The sequence below is a fragment of the Mirounga leonina genome, unplaced genomic scaffold, assembly GCF_011800145.1.
Source record: "Mirounga leonina isolate KUSES-001 unplaced genomic scaffold, KU_Mleo_1.0 Mir_260, whole genome shotgun sequence".
NCBI lineage: Eukaryota > Metazoa > Chordata > Mammalia > Carnivora > Phocidae > Mirounga > Mirounga leonina.
The window spans coordinates 2913159-2919769 of NW_023270642.1; positions in this window are offsets into that span (position 1 = coordinate 2913159).

A 6611-nucleotide genomic window follows, 5' to 3' on the forward strand; every position below is an offset into this window, starting at 1 on the left:
AAAAAGTCTAGATCACAGGCAGTAATTTCTCTGACAGCAGCTGTAGCAACATGTTTCTAGATATGTCTCCTGAGGCAAGGGAAATAAAAACAAAAATAAACTCTTGGAACTACACAAAAATAAAAAGCTTCTGTGCAGCAAAGGAAACAACCAACAAAACTAAAAGACAACCTATTGTATGGGAGAAGATGTTTGCAAAAGACATATCCAATATAGGCTTAGTATCCAAATTATGTAAAGAACTTATACAACTCAACACCAAAGCCTCAAAAATCCAATTTAAAAATGGGCAGAAGACATGAACAGACATTTCTCCAAAGAAGATATACAGATGGCCAATGACACATGAAAAGTTGTTCAACATCACTCATCATCAGGGAAATACAAATCTAAATCACAATAAGATATCACCTCATATCTGTCAGAATAGCTAAAATCAAAAACACGTGAAACATCAAGTGTTGGAGAGGATGTGGAGAAAAAGGTACTCTTGTGCACTCTTGGTGGGAATGCAAACTGGTGTAGCCACTGGGGAAGAGTCTGGAGGTTCCTTAAAAAAATTAAAAATAGAATTACCAGGTGATCTAATAGTTGCACTATTGGGTATTTGTGAAAACACTAAGTTAAGGAATAAATGTACTTCTATGTTTATTGCAGCATTATTTACAATAGCCAAACTATGGAATTAGGAATTGGTAAAGAAGATGTGATATATACATGTATAATGGAATATTATTCAGCCATAAAGAAGAATGAAATCTTGCCATTTGCAATAGCACAAATGGAGCTAGAAAGTATAATGCTAAGCAAAATGAGTCAGTCAGAGAAAGACAAATGCTATATGATTTCACTCATATGTGGACTTTAAGAAACAAAACAAATGAACGAATGAAAAGAAAAAGAGACAAGCCAAAAACAGATTCTCAGCTACAGAGAACAATCTGATGTTACCAAAGGGGAGACGGGTGGGGGGATGGGTGAAATAGGTGAAGGGGATTAAGAGGACACTTATCATGATGAGCACCAAGTAATAGATGGAATTGCTGAATCACTATATTCTACACCTGAAATTTATAACATTGTATGTTAACTACATTGGAATTAAAATAAAATTTTTAAAAAGGGAAAATAACAAGTAATGGCAAGAATGTGGAGAAACTGGAGCCCTTGTGCATTACTGGTGAGATTATAAATTGGTGGACCTGCTATAGAAGGCAGTATGGCAATTCCTTAAAATTAGAGTTACCTTATGGTCCAGCAATCTCACTTCTGGGTATATATTCAAAATAATTGTAAACAGGGTCTCAAAGAGGTAAGTGCACACCCATGTTCATAGCAGCATTATTCACAATAATCAAGAGGTGGAAGCTACCTGAGTGTCCCATCAATCGATGAACAGATGAAGAAGATGATGTGGTATATACATCCACCGGTTATTGTTCAGCTTTAAAAAAGGAGGAAATACTATGACATGCCTCAAACTTTAAGGACATTATGCTAAGTAAAATAAATCAGTCATGTAAAGAGAAATATTGTATGAGTCCAAGTTATACATGAGGTACCTAAAATAGTCAAATTCATAGAAACAGAAAGAATGATGGTTGCAGGACTTATGGGAGGGGGAAAAGGGGAGTTGTTTAATCTGTAGAGTTTTAAGTTTGTAAGATGAGAAAGTTCTGGAGATCTGTTTCACAACAATGTAAATATACTTAACATTGCAAATATGTACACTTAAAAACTGGTTAAGATGGTAAAGTTTACATTGTGTGTTTTTACCACAATAAAAAATAATCAAGATGCAAAGTATATATGGAAACGTTGCTACAATAAAAACTGGCTCTTTAATGATGGTGGCTGGCTTTTACCGCTTCAGGCTTTTTATCTGTATTAGGATTTAATTCTCTTAACCCTGTGAAGTGGCACTCTTCTTGTACCATTTCGCAGAGGAGGAGACTGAGGCAGGTAGAGGATAGGTCATTTGCCAAAGATCACACACACATGAGTGGAGCCAGGCGAGGGGGTGCAGAGTCTATGTTCTTAACGTTTCCATTTTATTGCCTTTCTGCATCTTACTGGAGACGCTCTAAGTTAATCAGGTAAAAATAATGTTCATTATGAGATCCTTTCCAGAATGATTAAATTGAGTTATTAGCTTCTTTTTCATTCCCATCAAGTATAGCTACAAGATGCCCTTTAATGATATTATGCAAAGTTTCTTAGGTCTTTCATGACCTATGACCTATGGCCCTTGGCTTAGACTTTTTCTTACAAAAATTGCATGAGGTTTACCAGTCAAGATCTAAAATCATATTTATTAAGTGGACTCAGGAAAACTTCAGAGTTTACTTGTGGAAATGACTCTCATTTTCTGGGTCTTTGGTTAAGGACTTCTCACGTCTTTCAGGGGATCCAGAGAAAGAGTAAATTTCTGCACTGAATAAACATTATCCTAAAAATCTAAAACTTGAGCAAAGTTCCATTATTAGGTAAGATAGTATCAGGTTCCCTATAAAGATATATACACATATTAACACATATTTAGGATTTCAGCCAATCTGCCTCCTGGACATATGACAGACCACCTGGTTTTGGCAAGTCATGCCTTTGTTAGGTCACTACAAGATGAGCTTTCATTTCTAGCTGAGTTGGTTTCACTGAATAAGCATTTACTGAAGAAAAAACATTTTAAATATCTTTCCTAATTAATACATCAACATCGCTGGTTCCTTTTAGGATCACAGGTTGGGTTAAATTTCTAGTTTAATAGAATCATTGAACAATTTTTTGTTATTTCTTTACAAGTGAAAGAAAACGCAGGGGTTATCCAAAACTGCTTTGTGTGGTTAAGATCTTCATTTCCAAACAACAAAGCGTGGAGTTCTCCCTTTAGACCAGGTGAGGGCACTCCTGTCCTCTTCCATATATTTACTCACTCAAGGTGACAGAAAAAAAGTAACTGCATCTATTTAAATTAGTCAAGTTGGATGACAGTAGCTAGTTTGCTTAGTTAATTTCTATTTTGTTTCATTTTAGATCAAAATACCAGCTTTGGTTACATTCTCTGGCTCTCAACTCTGGCTACACATGAGAATGACCCGGGATAGTTTTAGACACTTTGACTTCCCAGATTCCATCCCCCCAAATTCTGATTCAGTTGGTCTGGGGTGGTGCCACAGCACTGGTATTTTTTTTTTTTTTTATTCTTATGTTAATCCCCATACATTACATCATTAGTTTTAGATGTAGTGTTCCATGATTCATTGTTTGTGCATAACATCCAGTGCTCCATGCAGAAAGTGCCCTCCTCAATACCCATCACCAGGCTAACCCATCCTCCCACCCCCCTCCCCTCTAGAACCCTCAGTTTGTTTTTTAGAGTCCATCGTTTCTCATGGTTCATCTACCCCTCCGATTTCCCCCCCTTCATTCTTCCCCTCCTGCTATCTTCTTCTTCTTCTTTTTTTTTCTTAACATATATTGCATTATTTGTTTCAGAGGTACAGATCTGAGATTCAACAGTCTTGCACAATTCACAGCGCTTACCAGAGCACATACCCTCCCCAGTGTCCATCACCCAGTCACCCCATCCCTCCCACCCCACCCCCCACTCCAGCAACCCTCAGTTTGTTTCCTGCGATTAAGAATTCCTCATATCACTGAGGTCATATGATACATGTCTTTCTCTGTTTGACTTATTTCGCTCAACATAATACCCTCCAGTTCCATCCACGTCGTTGCAAATGGCAAGATCTCATTCCTTTTGATGGCTGCATAATATTCCATTGTATATATATACCACTTCTTCTTTATCCATTCATCTGTCGATGGACATCTTGGCTCTTTCCACAGTTTGGCGATTGTGGACATTGCTGCTATAAACATCGGGGTGCACGTACCCTTTCGGATCCCTACTTTTGTATCTTTGGGGTAAATACCCAGTAGTGCAATTGCTGGATCATATGGTAGCTCTATTTTCAAATTTTGAGGAACCTCCATACTGTTTTCCAGAGTGGCTGCACCAGTTTGCATTCCCACAAACAGTGTAGGAGGGTTCCCCTTTCTCTGCATCCCCGTCAACATCTGTCCTTTCCTGACTTGTTAATTTTAGCCCTTCTGACTGGTGTGAGGTGGTATCTCATTGAGGTTTTGATTTGGATTTCCCTGATGCCGAGCGATGTTGAGCTCTTTTTCATGTGTCTGTTGGCCATTTGGATGTCTTCTTTGGAAAAATGTCTGTTCATGTCTTCTGCCCATTTCTTGATTGGATTCTTTGTTCTTTGGGTGTTGAGTTTGATGAGTTCTTGATAGATTTTGGATACCAGCCCTTTATCTGATATGTCATTTGCAAATATCTTCTCCCATTCTGTCGGTTGTCTTTTGGTTCTGTTGACTGTTTCCTTTGCTTTGCAAAAGCTTTTTATCTTGATGAAGTCCCAATAGTTCATTTTTGCCCTTGCTTCCCTTGCCTTTGGCGATGTTTCTAGGAAAAAGTTGCTTCGGCTGAGGTTGAAGAGGTTGCTGCCTGTGTTCTCTAGGATTTTGATGGACTCCTGTCTCGCATTGAGGTCTTTCAACAATTTTGAGTCTATTTTTGTGTGTGGTGTAAGGAAATGGTCCAGTTTCATTCTTCTGCATGTGGCTGTCCAATTTTCCCAACACCATTTGTTGAAGAGACTGTCTTTTTCCCATTGGACATTCTTTCCTGCTTTGTCAAAGATGAGTTGACCATAGAGTTGAGGGTCCATTTCTGGGCTCTCTATTCTGTTCCATTGATCTATGTGTCTGTTTTTGTGCCAGTACCATACTGTCCTGATGATGACAGCTTTGTAATAGAGCTGGAAGTCCGGAATTGTGATGCCACCGGCTTTGCTTTTCTTTTTCAACATTCCTCTGGCTATTCAGGATCTTTTCTGGTTCCATACAAATTTTAGGATTATTTGTTCCATTTCTTTGAAAAAAGTGGATGGTATTTTGATAGGGATTGCATTAAATGTGTAGATTGCTCTAGGTAGCATTGACATCTTCACAATATTTGTTCTTCCAATCCATGAGCATGGAACGTTTTTCCATTTCTTTGTGTCTTCCTCAATTTCTTTCATGAGTATTTTGTAGTTTTCTGAGTACAGATCCTTTGCCTCTTTGGTTAGATTTATTCCGAGGTATCTTACGGTTTTGGGTGCAATTGTAAATGGGATCGACTCCTTAATTTCTCTTTCTTCTGTCTTGTTGGTGTATAGGAATGCCACTGACTTCTATGCATTGATTTTATACCCTGCCACTTGACTGAATTCCTGTATGAGTTCTAGCAGTTTTGGGGTGGAGTCTTTGGGGTTTTCCACATAAAGTATCATATCATCTGCTAAGAGTGAGAGTTTGACTTCTTCTTTACCGATTTGGATGCCTTTTATTTCTTTTTGTTGTCTGATTGCTGTGGCTAGGACTTCCAATACTATGTTGAATAGCAGTGGTGATAGTGGACATCCCTGCCGCGTTCCTGACCTTAGGGGGAAAGCTCTCAGTTTTTCCCCATTGAGAATGATATTCGCTGTGGGTTTTTCATAGATAGCTTTTATGATATTGAGGTATGTACCCTCTATGCCTATACTCTGAAGAGTTTTGATCAAGAAAGGATGCTCTACTTTGTCAAATGCTTTCTCTGCATCTATTGAGAGGATCATATGATTCTTTTCTTTCTTTTGTTAATGTATTGTATCACGTTGATTGATTTGCGGATGTTGAACCAACCTTGCAGCCCAGGGATAAATCCCACTTGGTCGTGGCTAATAATCCTTTTAAGGTACTGTTGGATCCTATTGGCTAGTATTTTGGTGAGAATTTTTGCATCCATGTTCATCAGGGATATTGGTCTGTAATTCTCCTTTTTGATGGGGTCTTTGTCTGGTTTTGGGATCAAGGTAATGGTGGCCTCATAAAATGAGTTTGGAAATTTTCCTTCCATTTCTATTTTTTGGAAAAATTTCAGAAGAATGGGTATTAATTCTTCTTGAAATGTTTGGTAGAATTCCCCTGGGAAGCCATGTGGCCCTGGGCTTTTGTTTTTTGGGAGATTTTTGATGACTGCTTCAATTTCCTTAGTGGTTATAGGTCTATTCAGGTTTTCTATTTCTTCCTGCTTCAGTTTTGGTAGTTGATACATCTGTAGGAATGCATCCATTTCTTCCAGGTTATCTGATTTGCTGGCATAGAGTTGCTCATAATATGTTCTTATAATTGTTTGTATTTCTTTGGTGTTGGTTGTGATGTCTCCTCTTTCATTCATGATTTTGTTGATTTGGGTCATTTCTGTTTTCCTTTTGATAAGTCTGGCCAGGGGTTTATCAATCTTGTTAATTCTTTCAAAGAACCAGCTCCTAGTTTCGTTGATCTGTTCTACTGTTCTTTTAGTTTCTATTTCATTGATTTCTGCTCTGATCTTTATTATTTCTCTTCTCCTGCTGGGTTTAGGCTTTATTTGCTGTTCTCTCTCCAGCTCCTTTAGGTGTAGGGTTAGGTTGTGTACTTGAGACCTTTCTTGTTTCTTGAGAAAGGCTTGTATTGCTATATACTTTCCTCTTAGGACTGCCTTTGCTGCATCCCAAAGATTTTGAACA